General features: G+C 46.5%; 1 pseudogene; it reads right to left on the reverse strand.

Annotated features, from left to right (window-relative positions):
* Nucleotides 1-965: 965 nt before the first annotated feature.
* On the reverse strand, nt 966-2,811 carry LOC126516619 (uncharacterized; annotated as a pseudogene).
* Nucleotides 2,812-18,959: the final 16,148 nt, after the last annotated feature.

The following is an 18,959-nucleotide window of genomic DNA, read 5'->3' on the forward strand; positions in this document are numbered from 1 at the left end:
ACCAAGCTATGCCGGAGAGCTCAGAGGTAAATTTCCTTTTTTCGTCTGTGTGATAAACCGCTTCTGCAAGATGAAATATTGGAAGATATGTGCTATTTTTAATGTGCGCTTAGCTGCAGTAAGATGTTACAATAGCAACGTGCCGTAATACGTGTCCATTAACATATCTTGTTAAGCATATTGAAGTAGCTCCAAATGCTGTTAGGTGTAGATGAGATATGATAATAGTTTTGGCACATAAGTTCAAATTTTGCATTTTTGTTTGTGTGCTGCAGTAATAAGTTATTGCTTGCAGATAATTACTATATAGGTTTTAATAGCAAACGATCCTCTTGTTGTTGTCTGAAAAGAAACTGATAAATTGTGGAAGTACAAGAGACTTAATACATCATTTTCCTTACTGCAGACAGCCCAAGTCAATGAGACTCCAGATGCTACGGATACAGAGACCACAGCGCTGGACGATGACAGCAGTACCGTGGTTGACGTACCGATTGGCAAGGCATCTGCTGCAAGCTTTCGTTCAACAGTGGGCAGGAAAAGACGACAATCTGCTATGTCGTCAGCTGATATGTGGACACAAAGGCAGCATGTGCTGCAAAAGATAGCAACCACCATGGACCAGCCAGCAAAAGCTACACAATCCGAAGATGCAGCTGAATGCTTTGGAAAGTTAGTTGCTGCGCACATGCGCCTCGTTCCAAAGGCTGACATTATAGCATGCCAAACTGCCATGCTGAAGACTCTAGAAAATTATGTGGACAGGACTTAGTGAGGAAGTTTGTGTGACATCATCTCAAATGAGAAGTTAGAAAGAAACTCAGTTGTTTGAATAAAACACTTTTTGTTTGTATTCTAGCAGTTCACTTGTCATTCCCATAGTTAAAAATGCCGACACTTTGGCCGGGCACAAGACGATTTCTCCCTTATAATATAGACAGCATGTTCCATTTCACAAAACAAGTTTAATGCATGATACAGCATAATACAAGTGCAGCTTGCATTGTCTCTATACAACCTTAAGGTCTTCTGTATGCGTTTGCATCCAAGTGCGCTGATTGCTGCTGCCATGACACAGCACCCCTGCCATTTAAAAATGCACATAAACTCTCTCGCACTGCAGAACCAACAGCATTAATTCTTCGACGGGAACTGGGCTGTGCAGAGAACAGTGATCCGGTAGACGTCTCAGGACTCGAGTCAATAGAGTGCAAGTCGGTGGCGAGAAAGTTGTGCAATACACATGCGGCATTTACCATTGCTATCACCCTTTCGGGCTCAGCATTGATTACAGTCTGCAGAAATCTGAATCGATTTGCAATTACTCCAAAGGCGTTCTCAACGACACGCCGAGCCCTGTATAATCTGCAATGTAAACACAAATCGTTATGTTTCATATCTGTTACACCACTGGAGAAGATGACAGCAGGCTTTAACTACCACTAAATATTACAATGTGTAAAGTGTCCCCACTGGTTTGCTTGCCCCAACCCAGCAAATGCATTAATTACACTGGGTCATCTCGAAGCTTTCTATTATTTCATAATTGCGACAATTCCGGAGTTATCACGCGTTCGATATCACCGTTACATTTCACATAGTGCCGCTTCAGTATAGAGGCATAAATTACCTGTAATTAAAGATTGTCTTCTCTTCTGTTAAGGAAGTGCCCCCATAGGGCTTCAGCAAGTTTCTTCCTATAGGGAAGGCGTCATCTGCAACGAACACGGGTGGCAAGAGCACATCGGGCGAGCTTGCGACCTTCACAAGTTCTGGAAGACCAGCCGTCATGTTTGATACACGTGCTTGTAGCGGCGTCGTTTGCCAGACGCCCGCATCTCCTTGTGAGCCGGGTGCACCAACATCCGTGTACAAAAACTTGTAGTTCGCATGAACGACGGCAAACAGTATAATGCTGAAGCTCTTCTTGTAATTTCTGTACACTGTTCCAGAATTCGCTGGCTTCGTAATTAGCACATGTTTCCCGTCCATGGCTCCAACGCAGTTTGGAAAATTCCAGTTTTGATTGAAACCTCCGATTACATCTTTCCACTCATCTTCGGTGCATGGCCTTTTCAGGAAGTCATTTTTCATCTCTTCATAAATCACCGTACACGTTTGGTGAATAATATCATTTACACTGGAGTGGCCGAGCCGAAATTGTCGACTCAAAGAGTGGTGGCTCTCTCCTGCATATACGACAAAAAAAGAAAAGCATATCATCAGTAATTAGCAGAGAAATTCTAAGGCAACGAACTTTTACATCAAGGGTGGCGAAGCTGTTAAGAAAGCTTTTGTAGCCTTACTATTTTGCTACTTCCAGAAATCTCACGACTTTGCAGACACTTCACAATAGACGGTGCAATTCCTTCTCTACCCGCGAGCATTTTTCAAACTGCGCACGTAATTTAAACCCTAGAGCCTGAGATACAACGCATGGGAGCGATGTTTTCAGTGGAAATGAAAAAACGTGAGGCACTTGCCTGAAGCGAGGTATCGTAGCGTCACCTGTAGCCTTGTTTCCGCTGGTATTGCTCGCCGCATCACGGTGTCCTGCCTTCCTATGCGAGGTCCCACACGCGACAGCAACTGAAGAAACTGCTCTCTTGTCACTCGAAGCAGCCTCCGGTATTCTTCGATGTCATTCACCAACACCTCTCGGTACAAGTGGTTTTGCATACCGAGATGCTTGTTGGCGATATAGTCCTTTTGCCAACAAGACCTCTTTCGGTGAAACAAATACTCGTCATCATCCAATTCGGACAAAACAACAGCCATTGCGGCCAACCGTCGTTTTCTTTCGACCTCCATCTTCATTCAGAGTGAAAAACACGCATGAAAGTCTTTGTTGCACTGATGGCGCCATCTAGAGCGAGTAGAAACAAGCAAACATTTGCAATTTACGGCCACTGAGATCCGCCCGGGCCACCACAACGTCTTTGAGGCCATGTTCAGCCAATACAGCCACTCTTAAGCCTACACGCCGAGAATCTGAGTATGGCTTTCGAAAACGGTGCCCACTCATCACGAATAAATTGCTGTCGAAGCTTCTGGACACACATTTAAACCAAATACAAGCCTCAGTTTGAAAGTTACGGGCCACACAATGGACGACGACGACTTGACAGGTTCGAGGCGGACGGGGGTCACTTGGGGCGGTGCCGCCATCTTTATTTTTCCGGCGCGGTCGTCTGCTCACTCCGTCCGTCGTCTTGATGCGCTTCGCAGCCGGACGGGCGGCGGAATAAGCGTCCGCGGGACGGATTTTCGCGGAGTTGTCCGTCGTGTGGATCCACCATAAAGGTTGCTCGATACGTGTCATACGTTTGTGTGCGTACATCTGACATCACCGTGACATGTATATTACTGGAAGTGCTTATATTACTGATATGCGCATTGAGACACTGCATATGTGGCTCACACTGTGCATCTGCCTGAAGGAGTTTTGTGTTTTGGCACAGCATGTGAACAAGAGAGTTAAGTTGTGACCTTTGTGGTTGAGAAACAAAAACTTTCCATGAGATTACTATTTGCACAGAATGAAAGTAACCAAAATTCTGCGCCTCACCGTTTGTTGTCAAGCATTTAGTTAACCACTTTACTAAAACGCCGCTTCAGATAGATTACAGCATGTGCGTTGAATCTGCATATCTTTAATCTTTACAGACGAGTCGCGTTGATTCAACTGAGTAATTTTACTTTGATTCAAAAGCATGCCAAAGTACAGGTAAGAGACGGTACGATGCTATGCAAAAAAAAAACAAAAAAACGTTTAGATGATCGAACGCGAAAACATATCGGTTTGCTTCAGTTAACGCCTTACTGGCGCACCCTCATTGGCACAACAGCTACCAAAAGCTTGAGAACACAAGAAATTGAGCAGACGGCACTGATAGTTCCCTGAACGACGCCAGTGACGGCGACAGCCTCTTCTGCAATGATGATGACGGCTTAGGCTGTGGCCTGGGCGATGTCACATTTGACGATTTTGTCAGAGCCGACAACAGCGTTGACGACGAAGGCGTCCGGTAACTTGTTACGTCATTGGCAGCTAATAATCTTAGAGCGGTAACCTTTAAGTTAAACTATACTTGAAAGCAACCAATAACATCAAGGTTCGGTTACTAAAACAATTTGAGCTTTGTGTTTTTGTTAGTTTCCGTCGCGGGCACCTACGAGTAAAATAGTACAAGAGCGCTCCTAGCCAGATGCTCGGCAAGTACGGGAGGGCCAGACGCTTGGAAGGGCACCCACATATTGAGAATTCGGTGGCATGGCACCTCGAGACTCCTTTTTGAAGTGTCCTGGTGTTCTGCGTGTCTTCGTCCTTCCACCAGAAGCATAGCGGTCTCAACGAACCCCTCCCAAGCAGCGCAGCCTTGGAAAGCTGGGCGCCTGGCCGAAGGGCTGCTTGGAAGCGCCTTGTCTGATTCTATTTCCACCGCCAGACACCGTTCTATTTCCACCGCCAGCCACCGTTCTATTTCCACCGCCAGACACCCACTGTAGAACAGTGGGTGTCTGGGTGTGGAAATAGAACCACGCACCTCCAGCAGCAGAACCGGGCGTGCCCGGTTCTGCTGCTGCCCAGTGGTTACTGGGCGTACTGCCCAGTAAACACTGGGCAGTACGCCCGGCCCGTCTCGGCTCGGCCACCAGCAAATGCCCAGCGGTCCACTTTGTGTTTATATATGTACAGATATATTCGGCGAGGAATATTTTTTCCTTGCGCACGTGGTGATTATGAGATACCAAAGTGTCGTGGGACTATGATTAAGCCTCCGTATATCAAGCTTCAACACCTCATGTTTCACCCCCGCAGGGGCGTCTGCGTCAGCAGGCGTTTGGTGTGTGGCGACACCACGTGCCCGAGCACACGAGGGTTGGACCCTCCCGCTTGTAGCCGTGCGTGGCTTAGCCGTGTCTGGGAAAAAGGGGATCCTGGGGGTTGCGCCGAAGCTGGGTGTTTGGACCTTTAAGGCCCCCCGGCGGAGGCAACACACCTCTTCGGCCTCGGCTTCACATAGACGGCACCTCCAGACTGACCCACCTGGAGGAAATCGGCAGTCGCCTTTTCCTGTCCTCCTCTCCGATTTTCGTCTTTCTCTCCCACATTTACATCTTTCCTGTCTTCTCTTCACTTCGTTTACTTCCGTATTTCCTGGCGGCAAGGGTTAACCTGGTGTAATTATCCAACCTTGGGTATTTTATAGTAGGTTATAGTGGCGATGCATGGCTGGCGTCTTCAGGCTTACAATCCTGTAGCGTCCCCTTGTTGGCCTCCGTGGTGGGTGGCCACCATCGCCGCCGAATTTTCCAATTTTTTATGGCAGAAGCTTCTCCCCCATTACCTGATCGCTCCCTGAAGAGGGGGCGCACCGATGAACAGTTCAACTTTTTCATGCAACCGAAAGTGTCCTTTCCTAAATACCACGTTGTCCACAGCTAGCACGAAACCAAGACAGTGCGAATAATATCACCATTTCTTGTAGCTAAATCTATCACTGAAGCAATAGGCCCAGGTTATAAAGTTACGAAGATGGGAAGTGGCGATCTTCTACTAGAAGTTCGCGACAAGCCACAATATGACAAACTATCAAAACTTGTAGCGTTTGGGGACATTCCCGTTTCTGTAGGACCACACAGGTCGATGAACACAGTGCGCGGTGTCATCTCAGAAGATGACCTTATCGAACTTACCGAAAGTGAATTACTAGAAGGATGGCAAGAACAGAACGTCGTCAAGGTACAAAGGATAAAAATAAGGCGAGATGACAAAGAAATACCAACTAGGCACATTATCATAACTTTGGGAACCAGCATTCTTCCTGAATCAATCGAGACCTGTTACTGCAAGCTACGTGTCAGACCATACATTCCAAACCCACGTCGATGTTTTAAGTGTCAGCGTTTTGGGCACGGGTCACAAACCTGCAGAAGGCGTGCGACTTGTGCCAAGTGTAGCTCCATCGAACACTCTTCTGACGTTTGCAGTTCAGCAACTCACTGTGCCAACTGTGAAGGAGACCACCCTGCTTACTCGAGATCCTGCCCTTCGTGGAAAAAGGAAAAACAAATAATAGAACTCAAAGTGAAACTAAATCTCACTTTCCCAGAGGCACGTAAGCGTTTCTGTCCCAACAATCAGAACAGTCCTTCCTACACCGATGTGGCGCGCCGGGGGGCAGCGCCACATCATTCGGCGCCCCCCCAAGTCACTCGGAGAGTGACGGCGGTCACGCCATCCACCCCCCTGACTGGGACAGCCAGCGCTGTTCCGTCGCCCGCAAATGAGGGCCAGCAGACCTCCGGGCCTGTTGTACCCAGGGCCACTGCTCGTACAGATTGGCCCACCACTCTAGCGAATGTGCCTGCTCCGCAGCCACTATCCACCGCCTCAGACGAGGTGATGGATACAAATACAAATCCGGCGTCTCAGACGCCGAAGGAACGGCGCAGCTCCCTTGAGCGCGCCCGGAAGATAGAGAGATCTCGTTTCACGGGGCCTGGAAAGGTCACGTGACATAATCTAATCCATATTTCTTAGACACACAGCACAAAACACATACATTATGGATACGCAGATAATACAATGGAACGTCAGGGGTTTACTCCACAACCTAGACGACATTAAGGAACTCTTAAATAAGTATAATCCAAAGGTGCTGTGTGTCCAAGAAACACATCTCAATCCTTCACACACGAACTTTCTCCGGCAGTATGCCATATGCCGAAAGACCGCAACGACGCTCTTGCCTCGTCTGGCGGTGTGGCAATAATTGTAGATAAGGGTGTTGCTTGCCGGCATTTACAACTTAAAACACCCCTAGAGGCAGTTGCAGTTCGTTTAATAAACAAGTAACTAGTTGTTTAATAAACTAGTAACGATTTCCTCAGTATACATCCCTCCGAACTGTCATCTTTCAAAAACAGAATTCCAAAGCTTAATAATGAACTGGTCGAACCTTATATTGTCGTCGGAGATTTCAATGCACACAACACCCTTTGGGGAGGTTGTCGTTGTGATGCCAGGGGACGCCTAGTAGAAAGCCTCCTCTTCACTACAGGTGCATGTTTGCTAAATAATAAAGAGCCTACATTCTATAGCGTGGCAAACAAAACATTTTCATCGATCGATTTGAGCATTGCATCTGGTACACTCGTTCCGTATCTAGAGTGGAACGTGCTTGAAAACCCATATGGGAGCGACCATTTTCCAATTATCATAAAATCAACAAAACATGATCAATGCTCCCCATGCGTCCCCCACTGGATAGTCGAGTCAGCCGACTGGAAACATTATAAAGAACTTACCCGCATGACCTGGGAAGACATCTCTGCACTTTCTATAGATGACGCCGTGGCATATCTGACAGCATTTATAGTTGATGCGGCGTCACTGTGTATCCCTGAATCAAATGGTTCGCCCACTAGGCGACGTGTTCCCTGGTGGAATGCGGAGTGCAAAGAAGCTCGTAAAAATCAAAATAAGGCTTGGAGTCACCTTCGCGAATCTCCAACTGCCGAGAATCTTATCAATTTCAAGAAAATAAAGTCACTAGGTAGAAGAACACGCCGCCGGGCCAAACGGGAAAGTTGGCAAAAATACATCAGTAGCATCAGTTCATATACAGACGAACGGAAAGCCTGGAATAGGGTCAACAATATAAACGGCCGTGAGACTCACCGTCTACCTTTAGTAAACACGCAAGGAGACACTATTGAGGACGAAGCTGATTCGCTAGGGGCACATTTCCAGTACATCTCGAGCTCATCCCATTACTCAGATACATTTCTAAGATATCAGCGACAAGCGGAACGACAGCCGCTGAACCGGAAAGGAAATAAAAATGAACCTTACAACCGGCCATTTAACATGGCGGAATTTCAGGCTGCATTGAACTGTTGCAATAAATCAGCTCCTGGAGGCGATCAAATAGTTTATGAGATGATAGAACACCTACACGCCGAAACACACAAAGCACTAGTATCACTCTTTAATTCCATATTCTCTGCCAGTTACATTCCATCTGCCTGGAAGCAAGCAGTCGTCATTCCTATTCTCAATGAAGGCAAGGATCCAACTTCGGTCTGCAGCTACAGGCCTATAGCCCTGACAAGCTGCCTATGCAAACTCTTTGAGAAAATGGTAAACAGACGCCTAATTCATTATCTTGAGAGCAAGAAAATACTAGACCCCTTGCAGTGTGGTTTTAGGGAGGGTAGATGTACGACAGATCACCTTGTCCGCAGGGAGGCTAATATCCGAGATGCCTTCGTGCACAAGCAGCTTTTATTAGCCGTATGTTTAGATATGGTAAAGGCATACGACACAACCTGGCGTTTTGGAATTCTTCATGATCTGGCTTGTATGGGTGTCAGAGGCAATCTCTTAAACCTGATTCAAAGCTACCTCTCTAATCGTACGTTCCGTGTGAGGGTTGGTAAAGTACTATCTCGTCAATTTACGCAGGAAACAGGTGTGCCACAAGGTGGTGTACTGAGCTGCACGCTCTTCATCGTAAAAATGAATTCCCTCTATAGCGCCATACCACGAACAATGTTTTATTCAGTGTATGTGGATGACGTACAGATAGGATTTAAATCATGCAATATTTCTATCTGTGAGCGACACATACACCTTGGCCTAAACAAAATATCTAAGTGGGCTGACGAGAATGGATTTAAGTTAAACCCCCCAAAAAGCACAAGCGTTCTATTCTCTAAAAAGAGAGGTATATTACCTGACCCTGTTGTCCATCTTAATGGACAACCGGTATCTGTCAGCCACGAACATAAATTTTTAGGAATCATCTTAGACTCTAAACTAACATTTGTCTCTCACCTTAAGTATCTGAGAGCGAGATGTCTGAAGACAATGAACTTACTAAAGCTCTTGTCCCGCACATCTTGGGGAAGTGACAGGAGATGCCTTTTGAACCTCTACAAAAGCCTTATACGGTCCCGCCTCGACTACGGAGCAATAGTATACAGCTCTGCTGCGCCTAGTGCTTTAAAGATGCTAGATCCCATTCACCACATGGGTATACGCCTGGCTACAGGCGCTTTTAGGACAAGTCCCGTAGAAAGCCTGTATGTGGAGTGTAATGACTGGTCGTTAGATCTCCAAAGGACATATTTAAGCTTTTCCTATGCCCTCAAGGTTAAATCAGACGTTCAGCATCCATGTCACTCATCTATTCATGGAGTGTCTACAGCCACATTATTTCGTAACCGCCCAGCTATTAGACCTCCGTTGAGCCTTCGTTTGACAACACTGGCAGAAGAAACAGGTGTCTCGGTCCCAGAGAATGTCCTAATGGCACCCACTCGCCTGCTCCCACCATGGGAATGGCAGACCATTGAATGCGTGGTCTCTTTCGCAGAAATAACTACGAGGGCACCAGAAGCACATATTCAATTCCATTTTCGTGAACTTCAGGAGAAGTACTCCTGTACAGAATATTATACAGACGCTTCCAAGTCCTCTAAAGGAGTTTCCTACGCAGCTGTGCGACCTTCATTTTCAGTATCCGGGGCACTAAATCCACACACAAGTATATATACAGCTGAAGCCTACGCTATACTATCGGCTGTTCAAAACATAAGGCTCACAAAACTTGCTAGGGCTATTATATTTACAGATTCATTAAGTGTTGTCAGAGCCCTACTTAGACCAAGAAAATATAAAAACTCAGTTTTTAGTGAGCTGTGAGCTGTACAGTCTGTTGTGCTCCCTATATATGTGCAATCAAGTGATTGTGATATGCTGGGTACCTGGCCACAAAGGTATAAAAGGCAACGAAGCTGCTGACGAAAGCGCTGGGTCAGTAACTTTTAGCGATGCTGATTCAAATATCCCCATCCCTGCCGCAAACCTAAAGCTTTTTCTACGCAGTAAATTGCGGAATCATTGGCAAGGCGAATGGGATAAACAAGCAATGAATAAGCTTCACATAATAAAACCAAAACTGGGGAACTGGATAAATGGGAAAATAGCAACGTACAAGGAAGTACTTCTTTGCCGATTAAGGATAGGTCACACATACGGCACCCACGCTCATCTCTTGACTGGGGGCGATCCTCCAACTTGTGTTAAGTGCGGCAATAATCTCACGGTCCTCCATGCTCTTATTCAATGCCCTGCAATAGAAACTGAGAGGAAAAAGTATTTCCCTGCTGCATATCGCGAGAATTTACCCCTTCACCCTGCATTTTTTCTTAGCGATGAACCTCTTTTTAATCTGCAAACAGTCTTAGAGTTTTTAGCCGAAACGGACACCCTAAAAATCATCTGGGCAGGCAACTTTTAAGCACACGACTAACAGCCCTGCATTCAAGGGCTCTCTTGAAACACTGGTGTCAGTGTTATGGTTTTATTGCATCATCTTTTAACGAAAGTCCATCGCCATAGCCCACATCACGTCCTAGTCACCGTCATTATTTTACCACCTATATATTCCACTCCACTTACAGCGTAAGTTTTTTAGGCCCTTTCACAGCCATATGACATCTACCATGATGAGTTCATTGTGCATGTCATCCAGAATACATCGTCAACATTACCACATATCATGGCGCTCTTTGGTCAAACCTGGCCCTTGCGCCATAAAACACCACACATCATCATAAGCTAGTATCGCCCTGGGAGTGGCAGCTGATAGAGTGTGACACATCCTTTGTAGAGGTCACTAAGCATGTGCCAGAGACACATATCAAAATGCATTTCTTGGAGCTCCAGTACAAGTACTCGTGCAGAGTATTACACAGACGCTTCTAAGTCGCATGCCGGGGTGTCCTACGCAGCCATTGGTCCATCCTTCTCGGAATCCGGTGTACTGCACCCTGAAACAAGTATATTTACGGCTGAGGCCCATGCACTATTGTCGGCTGTGAAACATATCAGAAAATCAAATATTCAAAAAACAATTTTATTTACAGACTCCCTAAGCGTCGTGAAAGCCTTGAAGTCACACTGTAAACACAGAAACCCCGTAATTACTGAGCTCTATTCCATTCTCTGTAGAGCGTATATGTCTAACGAGCATGTCATCATATGCTGGGTGCCAGGTCATAGGGGTATCGAAGGTAATGTTCTGGCGGACCAGATGGCCACGTCAGTTGCATCGCATTCTGCTAATCCCACCGCTTCAGTTCCTGTCACAGATTTGAAGCCCTTCTTACGGAGGAAACTACGGAACCACTGGCAACGCCTATGGGACGCGGAAACAAGTAATAAGCTCCACGTGATAAAGCCACAGTTAGGATTCTGGCCCTCTGTAACAACATCACGCCGAACAGATGTCCTATTCTGTCGTCTCAGAATAGGACACACATTCGGCACCCATAATTTTCTACTCACCGGAAATGACCCTCCAACCTGCGGTAGATGCGAGGAGAGGCTTACCATCCTCCACGTCCTCCTGGAGTGCCGGAACGCCGAATCTGAAAGAAAGAAACATTTTCCCTTAGCATACCGACAGCACATTCCCCTTCATCCAGTAATATTACTCGGCCCAGAACCCCTATTTGACGCCAACGCAGTCCTAAGTTATCTGAAAAATGTTGTGTTGCATGTTGTTAGCCCCACATGTTCGTAGCGTCTCCTCTCTTCAGATGATGGCGCTGTGATAGTTCTTTGGTACACTGTAAAACATTTCCGTCATTATACGGAGGATTTCCGTCATTATACGGAGAACTGCAGGTAAAAATACGGAAAATATGTCATATTTCAAAAATACGGCAAAATCTGCCGTTATTATACGGAAAGTGCTTTCCGTTTTAAGCTTTACGGACATTTTCACTGTAATCATATAACGGCTATACACTGTTTTGGACGAAACAGACAGAATTCCGTATTTTTGTTGATCGAACATCCGTATTATTGTGAAAAAATTTCAGCTGTCTGAATGAGCGCTCGTACTCACAAAGTTTCAGCTAACAATATTTCATTGAACACGCAAACTGTACGGATTATGAAGATGCGTACAAAATGTGAGAGCTAACCTTCTACCAAAAGCCGCAACAACAGATTGTATAAATATATATATATACGCATCTTCTATTCCGGTCGCAGTTTGACGCGCATATGGGCCTTGTAACGCTGATCATATGCGCAAATATATGCGCGTTCTCGCAATGTTCTCAAATTAAGCGCTTTGCAGTTAATAATACAGCATATATGATGATGATATGTGGTTTTTATTGGCGCAAGGGCCAGTTATGGCCAAAGAGCGCCATGTCCGTGTTAATGAGTTTGCAATGAAATCATGAGTTCGATGAAGTTGGTGTGACGTGGCTGTAGAGGGGCCTTAAAAATGTTCGCGCTAAAGTGCGCAAAATCTGTACAATAATATTATGGCGATGTCTTATGACGTGTACTATGAACATTTAAGGTGCATTTAAAAAGAATGATACGATGTGTAAAAATATATATGATTATAAGATATGCTAGAGCACTGCTGCCTCCTTAGAGCCCTTGAAGAACAAGGGCCTGGAGGCACGTGCTATGCAAAAGTGCCATCGCAGTGGCATCCTCTGGAGGGAGGATGCTCTACGAATTTAATGGGCATATAACGTGTAGTACGACATCATTTAAATAGTTGAGGATTGCCTTGGTGTCAAAAAGCGGTTCCTCGCCGAGAAACATAGCCGGGTGTAGAGGGATGTTATAATGGTAAGCAAGCGGAAAATGTTTCTTTCTCTCCGTTTCGGCTTCCCGACACTCCAGGAGCACGTGGAGGACGGTAAGCCTCTCACCGCATCTGCCACAGGTTGGAGGTTCACTTTCAGTAAGCAGGTAACTATGGGTGCCAAATGTGTGTCCTATTCTGAGGCGACAGAATAGGACGTCTGTTCGGCGAGATTTTGTTGGGGAGGGCCAAAAACCTAACTGGGGCTTTATAACGTGCAGTTTGTTATTTGTTTGCGTGTCCCACGTGCACTGCCAGTGGTCTCGCAATCTCCTTCGCAAGAAAGGCCTCAGATCTGTGACAGGCACCGCAGCGGTAGGGTTAACAGCTTGCAATGTGATTGACGTCGCCATCTCGTCCGCGAGAACGTTACCTTCGATTCCCCTATGGCCAGGGACCCAGCATATTATGATGTTCTGGTTAGATGAGTACGCTTTGCATAAGACCGAATATAGTTCATTAAATACGGGATTTTTATGTTTGCTGAGTGACATTAAGGCCTTCACGACGCTTAGAGAGTTTGTATAGATCGCTGCTTTTGGAAGTTTTGATCTTCTTATATGCTTCACAGCAGAGAGTAATGCGTAGGCCTCGGCCGTAAAGATGCTTGTTTCCGGATGTAGTACATCGGATTCCGAGAAGGATGGGCCGACGGCTGCATAGGATACCCCGGCATTTGACTTCGAAGCGTCTGTGTAGAACGCTGCGCAGGAGTGTTTGTACTGCAGTTCTAGGAAATGCATTCTAATTTCGGCCTCAGGAGCGTGCTTTGTAACTTTTATAAAGGATATGTCACATTGTATCACCTGCCACTCCCAAGGAGGTAAGAGCTTGGTTAGGTGCATTAAGCGATGCTCGAGGAGTGGGACACGCATTTCATCGCTAATCTCCTTCACACGCAGCGAGAAAGGCTGTCTTATGGAGGGGCGATTGCTGAAAAGTGTAGCGCACGTCGTATCGGTAACGGTATGAAAACATGGATGTTGAGGATTGGAGCGTACTTTAAGGAAATATGTAAAGCTAATGTATGATCTCTGTAGGTGGAGAGACCATTCATTCGATTCGGCATATAAGCTTTGAATCGGGCTTGTTCTGAAAGCGCCAGTAGCTAAGCGGATGCCCAAATGGTGGACAGGATCCAGCATCCTTAGCGCGCTCGGGGCGGCAGAGTTATATACCACGGCACCATAATCTAATCGTGACCGGATGAGGCTCTTATACAGATTCATTAGGCACTTCCTGTCACTACCCCACGTAGTCTGGGATAGAAGTTTCATTAGGTTCATTGTTTTCAGACACTTTTCTTTGAGTTGTTTAATGTGTGGGACGAAAGTGAGTCGGTAGTCAAGTATAATACCCAGAAATTTGTGCTCTTTGTTGACAGGTATTTGGTGTCCACACAGTTCTAAGGAAGGATCCGGAAACAGGCCTCTCTTTCTTGTAAAAAGAACGCAAGAGCTTTTGTGGGGGTTGATTTTAAATCCGTTTTTGTCTGCCCACTTGGAAATCTTGTTCAAGCCCTGTTGCACCTGTCTCTCGCATACTGAGAGGTTACAGGATTTGAAGCCGATTTGAATGTCGTCAACGTAGACAGAATAAAGAATGGCAGGTGGTAGCGAAGCACGAAGCGAGTTCATCTTCACGATGAAGAGCGTACAACTCAGCACGCCTCCCTGTGGTACACCTGTTTCTTGTATGAAAGGTCGCGACAATACGTTGCCGATTTTCACTCGGAAGATTCGATTCAACAAGTAGGTTTCAATTATTTTCAGCATATTGCCACAGATGCCCATTTCCGACAAGTCTCGCAAGATGCCGTAGCGCCATGTTGTGTCATATGCCTTCTCCATGTCAAGGAATATTGACATGAAAAACTGCTTATGTACAAATGCGTCCCGAATATATCCTTCAATGCGTACAAGGTGATCTGTTGTCGACCGGCCTTCTCTGAAGCCACACTGATATGGATCAAGTATATTATTGAGTTCAAGGAAGTGTATGAGTCTGCGATTAATCATTTTTTCAAAAACCTTACACAGGCAGCTTGTAAGAGCTATTGGGCGATAGCTTGCCGCCGTGGATGGGTCTTTCCCCTGCTTCAAAATAGGGACCACAATTGCTTCTTTCCATGCAGTTGGAAAGTATCCCGCAGCCCAAATAGTGTTGAAAATTGTGAGTAGTGTAACTTCGGTGTCATTGTGTAGGTTTTTGATCATTTCATACATAATTCTGTCAGAACCCGGTGCGGAGCTCTTGCATGATCTCAAGGCAGCTCTGAACTCGGCAATACTAAATGGACAGTTGTATGGTTCATTCTTTCGACATTTTCCTATGAGTGGCTTACATTCTTCTATTTGTTTGTATTTTAGAAAGGATTGCGAATAATTTGTTAGACTTGACACGCTCTCAAAATACTCCCCAAGTGAGTCTGCCTGGTCTTTCAGTGTATCGCCCTGTGTGTTTACCAGAGGGAGTGAATATGTTTGGCGCCCTCTAATCCTATTCACCCTGTTCCAGGCTTTGGCCTCATCACTAAACGAGTTAATACTCGATAAATACTTCTGCCAGCTTTCTCTTCTGGCCTGCCTGCGGGTTCTCCTGCCTTGAGATTTTACTTTCTTAAAGTTAATAAGATTCTCTGCAGTGGGGGAAGCGCGTAGCAACCCCCACGCTTTGTTCTGTTTCTTACGAGCAATCCTACATTCGTCGTTCCACCACGGGACACGCCGTCTGCATGCCAAACCACTTCCTTCAGATATGCATTTAGATGCGGCATCTATAATGAACGCTGTAAAATACTCCACAGCGGCATCAATTTCTAGACAAGACATATCAGCCCATGAGCTGCTAGATAGCTTTCGAAATTTCTCCCAGTCGGCTGTATCTATCTTCCACCTAGGAGCTTGTGGAGGGAATTCATTTTCTTTGGATGTTCTTAGCAGTACGGGGAAGTGATCGCTCCCGTAAGGATTGCTCATAACTTTCCATTCGAGTTCGGGCAGTATAGACGCGGAAACTATACTAAGATCTATTGACGAAAAGGTTCTGTTTGCAAGAGAGTAATATGTGGGTTCTTTCTTATTTAGAAGGCACGCACCTGAAGAGAAAAGGAACTGTTCAACGAGACGACCTCGTGCGTCTGTACGAGAGTCGCCCCACAGGGAGCTGTGCGCATTGAAATCGCCAAGAACAACATAAGGTTCTGGCAATTCATCTATGAAGGACTGAAATTCAGGTTTGTTTAGTTTGTAATGGGGGGGGTATGTAAAGTGAACAAATAGTGATGAGTTTGTTTAGCAGGACAACTCGAACCGCCACTGCTTCGAGGGCCGTTCGTAGCTGCAAACGTTGACACGCTATGCTTTTTTGAATTACAATGGCAACGCCACCCGATGATGCGAGAGCATCATCGCGGTCTTTGCGAAAAGTAACGTGTTGTCGAAGAAAATTTGTGTGTTTTGGTTTTAAGTGTGTTTCCTGTAAACACAGCACTTTTGGATTGTGTTGGTAGATGAGTTCTTGTAGATCATCGAGATTCCTAAGAAGACCTCTGACATTCCATTGAATGATTTGTGTATCCATATTAAAGAAAAAATTGGTGCTGTGTTTACGGAAACGGTGGTGATGTCTTAGGTTACAGAGCTCTTTCGAGGCCCTGTAACGGGAGTTCTGCCCTTTTTGAAGCGTTCGAGGGAGCCTCGCCGCTCCTTAGGCGCTTGGTGCGCCTTGAGGATAGGTGTTGTGTCCATTGCCTCTTGTGAGGCGCCGGACACGTGCTCTTGCGAGCGAGAACTTACAAGAGAGAGTCCTGCCTTGGAGGGCAAGACCCCTGCGCCCACCAGCCCAGAGGTCGATGGGGCACCCTGCGGGATTTGGCTGCGCCGGCTGTTGCCAGCGCTGGAAGGGGCCGGGGAGGTTGGGACAGCCTCGGCGGCGGCCACCTTCGGCGACGGTGGTCTCTCATTCTGGGTCGACGGAGCAGCGCTAGCTGCAACCGCCGCGGGGGCAGATGGCGTAACTGCCGACTCACTGCATGTGGGTCGGACAGCCGCCGGAGGCCGTTGTGACGCTGCCCCCTGACGCGCCACATCGGCAAAGGTTTTGTTGGGCAGGTACGATACCCGCCTGCGTGCCTCCTTGAAGCTTATATTTTCCTTGACTTTGATTGTGACTATTTCTTTTTCTTTTTTCCATGATGGACAGGACCGCGAGTACGCGGCGTGTTCCCCATCACAGTTCACGCAGTGTGGAGCATTCTCGCAATTGTCAGATGGGTGTTCTTGGGCACTACATTTTGCGCAAGTCTGGCGGCCTCGGCAGTTCTGTGAACTGTGGCCAAATCTTTGACACTTAAAGCATCGGAGAGGATTGGGGATGTACGGTCTGACTCGGATCTTTATGTAGCCAGCCTCAATGGTCTCAGGTAGCATACTTGATGCAAAAGTTAAAATTAAGTGCTTTGTCTCAATCTCCTTGCCATCGCGCCTGATTTTTATTCTCTTGACATTGGTCACATTTTGATCGCTCCAGCCCTCCAGTAGTTCGGCTTCAGTCAGTTCCATGAGATCGGCATCGGAAACGACTCCGCGGGTGGTGTTCATTGTGCGGTGTGGTGTGACCGTCACTGGAAGATTCCCAAAGGATACTAGGTTGGAGAGTTTCTCGTACTGTGTCTTATCACGCAGTTCTAAGAGGAGGTCGCCACTTGCCAACTTAGAGACTTTATAGCCTGGGCCAAAAGCTTCACTAAGTGTCTTCGCAACAAGAAAAGGTGAGATCATTCTCGCTGCCTTTTCTTTTTTCTCTGAATGTACTACATGAAATCTTGGAAAATTGTCATTATTTCGGCCAAAAAACTTGAAAACTTCTTCGGTGCGCCCTCGTTTATGAGGGCGATCAGGAAGGGTTGGAAAAGAACTTGCCATAGATACGTGTAAAAATTCGGCAGCGCCGCCAGCCACCCACCATGGAGCCCAACAAGGGGACGCTGCAGGACCGTGAAAAGACGGCCTGCACGCGCCAGCTGTACGACACTACTATAACCAAATCTGTTATAACCAAGGTTGGCTATCCCACACAAGGTTAACCCTTGCCGCCGAGGAGAATGAAGTAAATGGAAGAGAGGAGAGGACAGGAAAGGTCAAAAAGTAAGAGATAAAGACGAAGATTCGAGAGGAAGAGACAGGAAAAGGCGACTGCCGATTTCCCCCGGGTGGGTCAGTCCGGGGGTGCCGTCTATGTGAAGCAGAGGCCAAAGGGGTGTGTTGCCTCCGCCGGGGGGCCTTAAAGGTCCAGACACCCAGCATCGGCTCAACCCCCAGGATCCCCCTTTCCCCAGACACGGCTAAGCCGCGCACGGCTACACGCGGGAGGGGCCAAACCTCGTGTGCTCGGGTACGTGGTGTCGCAACACACCAAACGCCTGCTGACGCAGACGCCCCTGCGGGGAGCATATATGTTTAAGTGAACGAAGAGCCGTGGGCATACGTGCATACATAAACAAGCTTGCGGCACTCAGGTGCTGGTGCACTGGGAATGACATTGGTGCTCTACGCCAAAAATTGTACGCATTATAAATCAGTACCGAAACGCAGGGAGTGGTATAATGATCGTAACTGCGTTTACATTTAGCAACAAATGGTCTCGAAGGGGACTGGCGGCCTATAGATCCAAGTACAACGGTCGGATGAAATTTTCGAGTGCGGCAAGCAATTAACCCAAGTGTGAAAGGGCATTGCTGAACTGCAATGTAGTTGGTTTACCTCATTCCCATAAGATTTACAAAATATCTCGTCTGTGACAATAACCGCCCATTCATTGAGACAAATCGACTACGCACAATCTTCACATTCTTGCGGTAAGATGTAATCGCAAACATTTGGCGCTTCATCTTGAAACAAGACCGGTAAGCGCGCTCATTGTTGTACGGCAGAATAAAGAACACGAATATGCACCGACATGTGTGCAAACTACTGGAAGGTGAGTGAAGATGATGGACCTATTACCGTGCTAGTACTGTGTGTATTGTCCAAAAGAAGAATAAAAAAAGACGGAAAAGAATGCCCAGTGCCGAGATGTAACGATTCAAGCTTTATTACTTTTCGACCTAGAATGCAACACCATTAGCTCCATGTGCTTTATACATGGGTAAATGTTATGACACAACTCATCACATGCACCAACCAGCCCAAATTATCACTTACTAGAGCTTATGTACGCATCGCAGTGCACTGCTTTGCACTTCATTGCCGCACAGGAGTTTGCTGT

This window comes from Dermacentor andersoni, chromosome 1, assembly GCF_023375885.2.
Source record: "Dermacentor andersoni chromosome 1, qqDerAnde1_hic_scaffold, whole genome shotgun sequence".
Taxonomy (NCBI): Eukaryota; Metazoa; Arthropoda; class Arachnida; order Ixodida; family Ixodidae; genus Dermacentor; species Dermacentor andersoni.